The sequence below is a fragment of the Sander vitreus genome, chromosome 18 (genome assembly GCF_031162955.1).
Source record: "Sander vitreus isolate 19-12246 chromosome 18, sanVit1, whole genome shotgun sequence".
In the NCBI taxonomy this organism is placed as follows: Eukaryota; Metazoa; Chordata; class Actinopteri; order Perciformes; family Percidae; genus Sander; species Sander vitreus.
Genome location: NC_135872.1, coordinates 4,202,955 through 4,217,081, shown reverse-complemented (window position 1 = coordinate 4,217,081; position 14,127 = coordinate 4,202,955). Strand labels below are relative to the sequence as shown.

The 14,127-nt window shown below is 40.5% G+C and overlaps 1 pseudogene across 1 annotated transcript in view; it reads left to right on the top strand.

The window, feature by feature from the left end:
- The window catches only part of LOC144533824 (cytochrome P450 2K1-like), a 19,428-nt pseudogene extending 5,961 nt beyond the window's left edge, over positions 1-13,467 (top strand). The window contains exons 6-14 of the transcript XR_013503472.1: positions 9,941-10,120; positions 10,234-10,396; positions 10,500-10,649; positions 10,742-10,902; positions 11,067-11,246; positions 12,463-12,604; positions 12,724-12,908; positions 13,027-13,168; positions 13,274-13,467. The product of XR_013503472.1 is annotated as a cytochrome P450 2K1-like (transcript). The remainder of the gene's footprint in view (positions 1-9,940; positions 10,121-10,233; positions 10,397-10,499; positions 10,650-10,741; positions 10,903-11,066; positions 11,247-12,462; positions 12,605-12,723; positions 12,909-13,026; positions 13,169-13,273) is intronic.
- The last annotated feature ends 660 nt before the right edge of the window (positions 13,468-14,127 follow it).

Sequence of the window (14,127 nt, the reverse complement as noted above, 5' to 3'; positions counted from 1 at the left end):
TGTTTTATGATTTGTTGAAGTGTTTTCCTATTTGCCGTTGTGTTTTCCTATTTGCCGTTGTGTTTTATGATTTGCTGTTGCGTTTATCTATTTGCTGTTGTGATTTGCACTTCAGGGCCACCGCAGCTGAGCTCCTACCCCGGCTAGCTGACGAGCTTGCTGCAGCTAGCTTTGGACTGCTCGCTGCTGCTGCCCATCGCGTCGTAATATCCACCGGTCAAATCTAAACATGGCTACACAGCGAATATAATCACAGATAAGAAGATGGCTAGATGTTACAATTATGTGTGGTTACTACTGATCATATACACTCTGTGATTTACTGCATGGATTAACGTGTGATAGATAATTAATGACTGCACTTCCCAGAGCTGGGATGTGTTCAGGCATCCATTAGCTAGGAAGTTGCCATGGCACACCCAGTGAACAAAAGTATGTGGGTAGCCACAACCGACCATGTCCTCTAAAAACATGGGCTACGTGTTATATAAATCTTTACTTAAGTAATGAATAGATGTTAATACAAAATAAACCCTAGATTGATATCTTATCTTTGCCATTATGAGGTACCTCCCCCCGCCGTTAGCGTAGCATCGCGTACCTGTAACCCAACCAGCTACAAAGAACTGGTAAGCATCCAGACTTTTAAAAGCTTTGAGATCAGCACCAGTATATGGGGATACCCCGTTTACCACATAGTGGTACAGATCGTGTGGACTGAAGTCGGGCAGAGTCGGTGATTTAATGAGGTCCGTGAAAACGGAGGGAGAACAAATTAAGGGTTGGTATCTGATCTTGCTATCTCCAACTTCTCCAAATACTGCTCTTTGTGAGCACCTACCAGATGCCCTACCTCGACCGATAATGGCACGGCAACTTGTTGTTCAATAGAAGAAGCCATGTAAAGCCATAAATACAACTTTCCGCTCGTCTACTACCGTTTAGCCTGTGCTTCCGCCATCCGTCATGGCGCCATCTCCTGGTCGTGTGACGTGTTTGCAAAGGGTCAATATACTGTCTATGTGTTCTCCTGAGGTCCTGTAGCTGTAATAATAGATATAGCTAATGGTTGTAATTCACCATGTGTTCTCTTAATACGTCCATGGTATTATCTTATGATACACCCGAGGGATGTATGTATGCTGTGAAGCCTGTAACGTGGATGTAACCTCATGTATGAAGTGTTTCCCAAACTGGCGGGGCTATCGGCTAGTAGCTATTAGCGGTAGCTAGCATGGATGTATTAAGAGAACGATAATACCATAATTAGCTATATGCCTACATAACAATCTACGCGGAAGAGCCAAGCTCCATGTTTGCTTCATGCTTTCATGCATTGCTTTTGAGCACTCTCATTGGAATGCACGGGGCTTCCAGTTCTCTTAATACATCCATGCTAATTACCCTATTAGCATATGAATGCAGCACCTTAGCTAACCCGTTAGCTTTGCGCTATTAGCACCGATTAGCATGGATGCTAGCGAGCTTCACAGTGACTCAGCAGTCAGGTTAAATACAATGAATTGCAAAGGCCTGTTAGCATGGATGCTAGCGAAATTAAAGCCTAGTGCTAGGGAATGACTCACCATTAAAACGTAATTCACTGCCTTTAACCCTATGACCACAGTGGATTCAGGCACAGCTCTTTCGCTCTATTTACAACAATGCATAGTCAGTATTAGATTGTATTTAGTATGTAGAATTTATTTAATTCACCGTTGGCTTAATCACAAGCCCATCAAAGCTAACAAAAGAATAAGTGAAAGTTAAATCATTTTCCACTATTTTCTCCCATAGCTTTTACTGTCTACTTTTGACCACATTTAAATAACTTGGAAAATAAAAGGAATGCCTTAAAATAATATAGGGGTGTCATTTTCAAGCCTTGGCTACAAAGGCGCTGAGCATTTTGCAGCCACAGAGGCAAAGCGCAGGTATACGTACATCATCATTGCTTCTGGCTTTGGTTGCGCCTTGTTTTATTGTGAATCTATGACAATAAACAATCTTGAGTCCGAACACACCGGCAATGTGCTTGCATTGCAAGTATTAGTGTTTATTTACATAATTGTAAAGCTTACAGAGTTAAAATAAAATATAAAAAAAGCCTTGAAAAGGTCAAGGCCTTGAAATATTTGTAACTTTTAGCGCATCGGCAATTTTAAGCGGTGTGCCACGTCAAGGGTAGGCTGGTGCTTCCTCAATGGCACAGTCTGTGTTGAGAAATTGTTACCGCGGATCATATGCAGGCAGCTTCAGGGGCCACATTTGTAGCGCCACATTGTCAATTTCGTTTCATAACATAAACCTATATCAGTGCCAAATGTTTTGCTTTTATTGCAAAATGCACAATTGTGTTGAATACTGCTGCCCAGCTGCCCCACTAACCATGCGGCAATACAGTATGACAGTAATGACCTTTAGGATCAGAATGTTTAAACAGAACCATGATGGCTGGAGGATGATGAGGAGTATCAAGTCTGACTCTCTCAGCCTAAAGTGATGTGGTAATGAAGACACCGTGAGGTCAACAAACTTGTCACTAATCATTTGCTGCACCAACATTCTCCCTTTAAATCGCTAACAGAATCCGTGACAATGAACAACCTTGAGTCCGAACGCACCGACAATGTGCTTGCATTTCCGAAGCTTTGTTGTGAATAACACATATACAAAGTCTATTATTAACTGTTTTACAGCCAGAGTTTGGTTCAATAATTGTTGTGTTTTTAGCCTCAGTTAACCATCTGAAACAAACCGTGCCTGCAGGAGGGTGGTAAAAGAAGATGAAGAGCTCTATAAAACATATTAACTTATTTTGTGTAGAAAACATCAGGGATAATGTGACTGGATGAAAGGTGACAGAACAAAGTAAAAGCATTGTATAACTGTTTTATTTTGATGACCTTTGCCACCAAGTTATGTTACATAATTCGAGGTAAGCTATAAATGTGATCCGATAAAGTTCATAATTTACCAGGTTTTACAATATCTAGGTAAAAGATACATCTGAGTCATTGTCTTAGTTTCAGTCATATCTTTACTAGCATTAAGCAGGATGGTAACTGTTGCTAAAAGCTTTCTATTGTGGCAGTGAGTGTTAAGGTTCCCAGATTGCACATTAAGATATAGTTCAATTTAAAAAATATGATGCAATTTAGGTAAGAAATGGAAAGGAAAATAAATTAGTGTAATGTTACACAAAAGTCAGTTTGATTCATAACCCGGTTTAGGAGTCATGGTTCGGTACAGCGAAAAAACTTAATGCATATGGAGCTGTTTCATTTCATTAATTTCGAACAGACAGTAGTTCAAGTGTTAAAAGACACAATCCTCTTCCTGGGGACTGAGGTAGCATTTTGCTAGCTGTCTGGATTTACCCTGCAGAGATCTGAGGACCAGTTAACCATAGTCCTCACAAATCGACCAGAGTTTAGAATGCCAACACAAAGAAAGAGGAAGGTGAGGGACATCCGGCTGATCTTCCGGCGGCACCGGAGCAATCCCGTAAATTAATTGTCATCGATATAGACTAATTTATTAGGAACAGCCCACTCTTCAGTTTCTTGTCACTTGGCAAGGGTTCATTTAGTTTTACATTCAAACAGACAACGACAAAACTTAACACACGTGGAAGGAAATTTGTTAAACAGTTAAGGAAAATGTGGAGAGTTCGATGGCTGCCGCCATGACACCTCAACTCGGAACCACTTTTAACGTTTCTTTGCCTCATGCATTTTGACCCAACTTGGGCACCAGCCTCTCCCAGTCAAAGGGCAATATAAACAAACAGGATTGTAATTGTTGGATTGTAACGTCACACTAAGGTATACATATTGCATATATTTTGTTCTTGTCCAGACAATAAATGGCAGCACAGCAATAGATGCTGGCTTTCCATCATCCTCCCACCCAACCCAACACAGAGTCAATGGGTTGCTAAACTAGCTTATGTCAGATGTGTGTGGCTAAACTCAGTTGCATCAAGTTACAAAGGAAAATGTGGGACTTCAAAATACCAGTTAATGTTCTGGAACAGCAAAGATCTATTTTTAAATTCTTACTTGACTTTTCTTTTCAAGCCACCCTCCAACAGCAGTCTAGTCTACAGTTGTCAGAAAATGTTGAAAAACCCAAAACCAACAGACTGACAAGACAGCTTTATTTATAAAGCACATTTCAGCAGCAAGGCAATTCAACGTGCAGTGTTTCCCATACATATGTTCTACTTGGGTGCCCCGCCCAGGTAGATAAAATCCGAATACATTTTTTTTCCCCAATCAACTGTGTATTTTTTACAGTGGACACAGACCAGCGGCCTCCAGCTCCTCCCCCTTGTGAAGTGCATGACAGCGTCAACGCTGCACTTCAGGCAGAGGGTATCATTAGTAGTAGCATACTGCTGGTATACTAATAAAACCACTGTGAAAGCTCCCCGAACGTCATTTATCAGAGTCCGGTTGTTAACGTTACCCCTCTTCGCTGCAGTCTCCTCCACGAGCGTATCTTATAATGGAGCTAACCGGAGCTGACCAGAGTTAACCGCTAACGGAGCTAATCGTTGCTAACCGAGCCTTCATTTCTCTGTGCCTGTATCCATTAACCGAATTTATGGACTCAAGCCCGAATAAAACCCTTCATTTTATTAAATTGGCTGTAAAAGTTTTAAACTACAACTAATGAATGACAGAAATCTGCTCAGATGAGATCTTAATGAGTGCAACAGGACATGTATAGTACAAAACAGCATGTTTAGGATCCCCAAAACAGATTAAAACGAACAATGGGCCTCATTCACCAATATCTTCCTACATTTTCTCTTAAATATGTTCTTAAGAAAGTCCCTAAGAAAAGTCTACGTCGGATTCATGACGTGTTCTTAAACAGCAGAATTGTTGATGAATCCCATGTCTTCGTAAGTGAAAGCGCGTGCCAGTTGTTCCTAATTAGCATAAGAAAATGCCCCGCAAATTCCCATATAAAGGACATGACATTTCCTGTGCACCTCCTGGGAAGCGGAAGACTGCGTTAGCCTAATTGTCGGAGTCGCAGATGACTTGTACATTGCAGTGGTGGAGGAAGTACTGAATCTCAGTACTAAAGTAAAAGTACAAATAACCAGAGACATATTTACTTTAGTTAAAAGTAGAAGATGTCCACTACCACAAACAAGGCCTGGGGTCTCATTTATAAACGTGGCGTACGCACAAAAAAAATGTGCGTACGCCACTTCCCACGCAAAGGTTGTGATTTATAAAAAACAAACTTGGCGGGAGAATGTGCGGTCCTCCACGCAAACTCTGACCCATGCGTACGCACATTTTGGAGACAAAATAGGAATTGGCAACGCAGATGGTGAGGTGGTGAACAGAAGTCAGACTGCAGAAAGTAAATGGGAATAACTATAAAAGTTAAAAAAATATATATATATATTGATGCCTCGCACATTTTTTCACTCCATATCATCCACGTTACCATGAAGATTAAATCCAGCAGTGTTATTTGCGCTTGTACTGAGTGATAACTGTTCCATAAACACCTCCAACTCAAATCTTAAATATATTCTTAATATTTAATCGGCGCTGTCTCGCCGTCACATTGTCCGTTACGGAGCGCAGGAGGATGAGGATGGCCCAACTGCATGGAATACAGGATCAAATACCCTAGCATTAGATAACTGCAGAACAGTGTAACAGTGTAAATAACTAAATATCTGTCTTTAATACTGTGTATATATTATCAAATGTGTGTTGGAAAGGTGTTAACAATCACAAATTGTTGTAAACATAAATACTGCGTTGAACCCGTGTGTAATGCTGCATGATGGCACTGCTGGCCCTGCAGGAGGACTACGCTAATGGAAGAAACAGTAGAGAAAGAGGCTTCAGGGACCATGACGATGATTGCCGATTTAGATTCCCTAAAGCTGAGCTCTTGGGTCTATGTACTGAATTGGGTCCAGTAGAGAGGGTAACGCACCGGAACCGTGCCATCCCGGTCCAAATACAGGTCCTCGCCACTCTGGGGGCAACCGGCTGTTTCCAGAGGGAAATGGCTGACAGTTAAGTGTTGTTTTTTATAAATATTATATATAATCTTCAACTTTATCACTAAGTGCTTTGCATTGACTATTTATGGTTAAAAATGGGCGTGTACAGGGCGGGATAAGAGGCTGATCCACGTACGCACGCTTGTAGGTAATCTCTGATTTAAAAAAGGGAACATTGCTTACAGGTGTTTTATAAATCTGACTTTTTTTTGGCGTACGCCATTTGGGGCTTTTGGGTGTACGTACACTTATAGTAAGGATCCTACGCACAGTTTTATAAATAAGACCCCTGGCTTTTAAAAGAAGTTCCTATCCTAACCAGCATGAAACGGAAATATGTTGTTAGAATCGGAATGCGGTTGGTTTTATTCATTGATGTATTTTAAGACGGTTTTATTTTCTTTAATAGTAAACGACGCTGTGGAGAGGCAACTATGATTTAAAAACGAATAATGAAATTGTCACTTTTACCTGGCTGTATTACCTAGGGTCAGCGGCGCTGCGGCGGGGCTCTGGAGCACCGGAGCCGTCTTGGAAGCCGATGAAGGAGCGGCGGTGCCCACATATACAGTCAGGTCCATAAATATTGGGACATCGACACAATTCTAATCTTTTTGGCTCTATACACCACCACAATGGAGTTGAAATGAAATGAACAAGATGTGCTTTAACTGCAGACTTTCAGCTTTAATTTGAGGGTATTTACATCCAAATCAGGTGAACGGTGTAGGAATTACAACAGTTTGTATATGTGCCTCCCACTTTCTAAGGGACCAAAAGTAATGGGACAATTGGCTGCTCAGCTGTTCCATGGCCAGGTATGTGTTATTCCCTCATTATCCCATTTACAAGGAGCAGATAAAAGGTCCAGAGTTCATTTCAAGTGTGCTATTTGCATTTGGAATCTGTTGCTGTCAACTCTCAATATGAGATCCAAAGAGCTGTCACTATCAGTGAAGCAAGCCATCATTAGGCTGAAAAATCTAAACAAACCCATCAGAGAGATAGCAAAAACATTAGGTGTGGCCAAATCAACTGTTTGGAACATTCTTAAAAAGAAAGAACGCACCGGTGAGCTCAGCAACACCAAAAGACCCGGAAGACCACGGAAAACAACTGTGGTGGATGACCGAAGAATACTTTCCCTGGTGAAGAAAACACCCTTCACAACAGTTGGCCAGATCAAGAACACTCTCCAGGAGGTAGGTGTATGTGTGTCAAAGTCAACAATCAAGAGAAGACTTCACCAGAGTGAATACAGAGGGTTCACTACAAGATGGAAACCATTGGTGAGCCTCAAAAACAGGAAGGCCAGATTAGAGTTTGCCAAACAACATCTAAAAAAGCCTTTACATTTCTGGAACAACATCCTATGGACAGATGAGACAAAGATCAACTTGTACCAGAGTGATGGGAAGAGAAGAGTATGGAGAAGGAAAGGAACTGCTCATGATCCAAAGCATACCACCTCATCAGTGAAGTATGGTGGTGGTAGTGTCATGGCGTGGGCATGTATGGCTGCCAATGGAACTGGTTCTCTTGTATTTATGTGATGTGACTGCTGACAAAAGCAGCAGGATGAATTGCTGATGAAAGTGTTTTGGGCAATATTATCTGCTCATATTCAGCCAAATGCTTCAGAACTCATTGGACGGCGCTTCACAGTGCAGATGGACAATGACCCGAAGCATACTGCGAAAGCAACCAAAGAGTTTTTTAAGGGAAAGAAGTGGAATGTTACGCAATGGCCAAGTCAATCACCTGACCTGAATCCGATTGAGCATGCATTTCACTTGCTGAAGACAAAACTGAAGGGAAAATGCCCCAAGAACAAGCAGGAACTGAAGACAGTTGCAGTAGAGGCCTGGCAGAGCATCACCAGGGATGAAACCCAGCGTCTGGTGATGTCTATGCCTTCCAGACTTCAGGCTGTAATTGAATGCAAAGGATTTGCAACCAAGTATTAAAAAGTGAAAGTTTGATTTATGATTGTTAATCTGTCCCATTACTTTTGGTCCCTTAAAAAGTGGGAGGCACATATACAAACTGTTGTAATTCCTACACCGTTCACCTGATTTGGATGTAAATACCCTCAAATTAAAGCTGAAAGTCTGCAGTTAAAGCACATCTTGTTCGTTTCATTTCAACTCCATTGTGGTGGTGTATAGAGCCAAAAAGATTAGAATTGTGTCGATGTCCCAATATTTATGGACCTGACTGTATATCTATGGCAACCAAACTTCACTGGTGAAATAAACGCGTGACGGTCAGGAAGACGTTTTGGCAGGGGGAAAAACTGATCAGAAAATGTAACGGAACGTTGTAGAAATGTAGTAGAGTAGAAAGTAGATAATTGCTGCAAAATGTAACGAAGTAAAAACCACTCCATTTTGGCCCTATAAATAGCGCGATCAATGACCAAATAACGCAGGATTTAATCAGTTTAATTGCTGATGTAAATTGCAGTGTTAGTGTTTCTTTGCATAGTATGATTTCTTTTTTCAACAAATGATCAGTAATACATTACAGAACAATACTATCATTGTAAACAACTGTAGAATTAAATAAAATGCAGTAACCAATTATTTGGAGCAAATTGTCATCACTCAAATGTGCGTAAGAGTGCTCTTGAGTGTTCGTAGAACAAATCCAAGGAAAATTGTGAATGTCAGAATCTTTGTAAAAAGTGCGCAAGTGGGGTTTAAGAACACATTTCTTCGTAAGAACGGTTGGTGAATGAGGCCCACTGATCTAACAAACATGAACAAGAATTTACTTTAGATATCCCTAGTATTCATATAACATTTGGGCTCCAGGTAATCTGGTATTGTATCTGCTGAACCGTCAACATTTGGCAAAAATCATCATGGCTACACTTTTCTTTCATTAATCAACAAACAATTTATTGTATTTGAGCAGAATACTGAAAGCAGCAGAAAGGCAGAACGGAGTACATTTTAACTTCTGTTTATTTATTGTAAGTAATATTGCAATATCCAACAACGTTATGGCACATTGCATATTTTCCTCATATCGTGCAGCACTAATAACTACCCTGAAATTGTGTCTGTTGCAGAATAGTGTCCCAATAATTTTAGCGGTGCGTGCTGGCTAAAGATAAAATTAGATAAAATTATTAAGCACGTCAGTGTTTCCCACTGACGTGCTTCATGTTAAACAATAAAGAGCAGTTAAAACACTGAAAAACATTAAGCTAATATAGAATAAGACGGGTATAAAATAAGAATAAAAGTTACAGTGCAAGAAGAATCTGTAATTACTTTGATTTAAAAAAAAAAAGTCTTTAGCGTTGACTTAAAAGAACAGAGTTGCAGCAGACCTGCAGTTTTCTGAGAGTTTGTTCCAGATGTGGTGCATAGAAACTGAACTGGGTCAGAGTTACCTGTCTGGGTGAAACTTTATCTCACGTGTTCCTTCAACCTCTGTACAGACTAACTTACTCAACCCTTTCTGGTCACATGTCAACATTAATATGGCAGTAAAGATAACAAAAGTGAAAACCTATCTCATTAATGTCAAACAACAAACAAAGCACTCTACTCTGATGGTATGGTGCTGATGAAGACAGTGGTTTACTACATTCTGTCCGTGAACTTTTGGGCTGGGCTGTTTTTCTTACCTGCACCTACAAAAGGAGGACTGACACTCAAACACTCAGAGCAGCATTTCCTTCTTCCAGAAGGAAGCACCAATCACAGTACAGCAGGGAGTGGGGAGATTACTGCGGTTTACTTAGGGTTAGTTTTGGCATCCCTCTTTGCAGAACATTCTCAAAAGTAAAGGCTCCAGAAGGAAACGTATTTTGTCTGTGAAATAGGAATTTTAGGACACATTTTTAAAGTCATGGGGATATTAGATCTCTTTCTCCAGTCCTCCAGCTCTATCTCCCTGTTGGGGGCTCTATTGGTCCTGCTGCTCGTCTACCTCGTCTCCTTCTCCAGCTTCAGCTCCCAGAAGGAGGGAAAGGAACCTCCAGGACCAAGACCGCTTCCAGTACTCGGGAACCTGCTGCAGCTTGACCTCAAGAAACCCTACCACACATTGCTGAAGGTGAGAAAGTGCAGAAAGAGAGAAAGTTTGTGCTATTGTGCAGCTCAACCGGTTTTCTTTCTCCTGTGTGTCTTATATCCAAAAATGTCATGACATGATGCTGCTGTTCTCAGCTTTCCAAGAAATATGGATCAGTGTTCACTGTCTATTTGGGACCCCAAAAAGTGGTGGTCCTGGCAGGATACAAGACGATGAAGGAGGCACTTGTCAATAATGCTGAAGAGTTTGGAGACCGAGGTGAACTCCAAATTGTGAAGGACTTTAATCAAGGACATGGTAAGCTAAGGCTTTTCACAAACACTTATCCTCCTCATGTTTACAGCCTTTGCTCATAATCAGCTGATTTGTTAACATGTTTTACTGATCTATTTCATCTCAGGGGTTTTATGGTCCAATGGTGATTCGTGGAAAGAGATGAGGCGCTTTGCTTTGACTAACCTGAGAGACTTTGGGATGGGCAAGAAGGCGAGTGAGGACAAAATCATTGAGGAATGTGAATACCTCATTGAAGTGTTCAAGAAATTTAAAGGTAAGTGTCTTATTATAACCTATTGCATGTTGAGCAAAGTTTCATCAATCCTCGTGATATTAAATTTTTTTTTCCTGTTTCCCTTGTTACAGGTGAAGCTTTTGATACGACCCAACCAATAAACTATGCAGTCTCTAATATTATCTGCTCCATTGTTTATGGCAGCAGATTTGAATATGATGATCCAGAGTTTACATCCCTGGTAGATCGAACCAATAAAAACATTCAACTTCTGGGCTCCCCGTCAGTACAGGTGACATTCCATATACTATAGCATTGGGATTTTAATATACACATTACAACTGAATTGAAGAAATTATGTAATTCCTCGCTTGTCTGTTGAATACTTTTTGTACATACTGGTATATATATATATATATTTTTATTTTTATTTTTATTTTTTTATTTTTTTAACAGGTGTATAACATGTTTCCATGGATTGGTAAATGGGTTACCATGAAGAAGGAAGTCGAGGCAATAGGTGCTGCCAACAAGAAACAGAATTTAGGGCTATTCAGTCGTTTGAAAGAGACCCTCAATCCACAGATGTGCAGAGGCTTTGTGGACGCCTTTCTGGTCCGAAAGGAAAATCTGGAGGTAGGGCTCATTGCTATTAAGAATTAAGATTATGTTTAAAATAACAAACAAATTCCACTTTTAAATCCCACTCTTGAATGTTATCTGATGTACAGCTTAAAGTGGACATAATGTTTTTCCGTAAGTCTACAATGTTATAATGTCGGATTTTAATGTTAAACGTGGCCAAAACATCATCATTCAAATAATGAGGTAAACGTATTTTAGACAAATCTCTGTGAGTTAATACGTTCAGATTTCCAACTGTTCTGAACGCTCCAGTTTCAATAGTTTTTTTTACTCTCGGCTAAGTGTTACGCAACTCCAAGCCGGCCTTCTATGATTGGTCATCTAATCCAGGTAGGCAGGACTGGAGTGTTTTTTTTAAGCTACTGCAGTGTTAACATTGTTGCATGTAGCTACATGCTAACAGCATTGTGCCAATGTGGTTAAATTCTCTCCAATTCCGGGTCACATTACTCTTGAAACATGTCCAATTGGGTAGTATTTGGTTCAGAAACCTTTATCTGCAATTTTTGATGGAAGAAAGTGCTGCGTTACAATCTAACCCTAGCATACTGCTAACTATTAAGTAGCTGCATGCTAACGCCAGGTAGCTGTAATCTTGGCCGCAATGCTGGTCATTTCTCCCCAATTTTGGGGAGAAATATTTAATTTAGAAGCCTTATTTGTGGTTTTAAAGTCCAGCTGTATTTAAGGAACACGCTGGCCAATCGGAGCGGACTGGGATTTTAAGGAGGAGGGGCTTAAAGAGACAGGCGCTCCAGCAGAGTGTCGCTTAAAGAGGGTGAATACAGGTAGTATGAGAAATATAAAGTGTTTTTTGAACATTAAAGCATGTAAACATGTCCTAGTACAAACACAAAAAACAAGCATGAACCTGAAAATGCTATATAAAAGTTCGCCTTTGATATTAAGCAATCTAATACCTTTTTTAGTTGACACAATCAAAGAGCATCACACAACCTTCAATTCTGAATGTGGCCACTACACTAAAATTGAGTCACATCCCAGAGCTTGTGCTGGGGGCCTGGTGGGAAGTAAGTTCCTCCAGTGACTCCTACTAGTTGATCAAGCTGTCATGTCTCTCTGTCTGTCTCCAACCTTCCCAGGCCAACAGTAGAGTTATTAGTGACAAGGACCCAGACCATATTTCCTATATCAAAGTTTTGGATCAGATGTTTGAATCACAGCACTGATCATTTTTTACCTGCAGGTATCTGGGATTGCCAATAGTCACTTCAACGACCGCAACCTTTTGCACACAGTTCTTAATCTCTTTGCTGCTGGCACTGACACAACAGCAACTACACTGAGATGGGGACTTCTGTATATGGCCAAAAATCCCAAAATACAAGGTAAGGGACTTAAAGGTATCCATAATTTCCATACAACAACCAACAGTCCAAGTAACAATGTATCTGCTCTACCATCACAAAAAAACATCTTATGTAAAAAATAACTTTTCCTCTCCCAGACCAGGTCCAGGAAGAGCTGAGCAGGGAGATAGGAAGTCGTCAAGTGCAGATCGAGGACAGGAAGAACCTGCCTTTTACTGATGCCGTCATCCATGAGACACAGAGACTGGCCAACATTGTCCCAATGGCATTGCCTCACAAAACGAGCCAAGACATCACCTTCCAGGGTCACTTCATTAAGAAGGCAAGACTGAATAAAACACCTAGTGTTAATCTCATATTAACTTCATAAAACACTGTGCTTCATGAATTCTCTTTTTCTCAGCATATAGAAAACTTTTCAATATCTGTATTGTCCACAGGGGACCACGGTATATCCTCTCTTGACATCTGTCCTGTATGACGAGAGTGAGTGGGAGAGGCCACACAGCTTTTATCCTGCTCACTTCCTGGACAAAGATGGGAAGTTTGTCAAGCGGGATGCCTTCATGCCTTTTTCTGCAGGTTGGTGAATTTAGCACTTTGCTTTTTTTTTTTAGCACTTCTTGATGTTCATTTAATTGCACATAAGATGAACATTTTCCTTTGTTCTCTCTCTCTCTCTGACAGGTCGCAGGATTTGTCTCGGAGAGAGTTTGGCCAGGATGGAGCTCTTCATCTTCTTCACCACACTCCTGCAGCACTTTCGTTTCACTCCTCCTCCTGGAGTTTCAGAGGATGAACTGGATCTGACTCCACTTTTGGGCTTCACCCTCAACCCTTCACCCCATAAACTGTGTGCTGTTTCCTGTATTGAGCAGTAGGGCTTGAACATGCTGCTTGGCCCGCTTTTATGACTTCAACTCACTTCAAGAGAGTAGATTCTCATTTGTACAACATTATATTCCATGTAGTGGAACAGCACTGAAAATATCCATCAATATAAATGATGAAATTAACAGAATACAAAAATAACTTTATTCAGGACACATATGGAAGGTCCATAGTAAATTAAAAAGGACAATATTTATAAACATATAGCAATAGATATACAGTACAATTCATATAAATTAATAAAAGGTCAACAACTTTCACCTGTAATATACAAACAGGAGTGCCAATAACTCCATAGTCTAGATGACTACCTGACAGAGGTAAAATCAATGTGGGCTAAATGTATATAAATGTATGTATAATTCTGTTTTCTGAGACAGACATTCTACACATGTATCGATAAATTAGGTTCCTAATTAAGGCAGAACAGGCAGGCACACCAACACTAACAAACATTTGACTAGCGCTACACCATCTTGGTTGTTTTAGAAACCGTCTCATGCCATCATTATACGCTACAGTACGCTTAGTGGTTCCCTAATACTGTATCTGAAGTCTCTTTTATATAGACCTTAGTGGTCCCCTAATACTGTATCTGAAGTCTCTTTTATATAGGCCTTAGTGTCCCCTAATACTGTATCTGAAGTCTC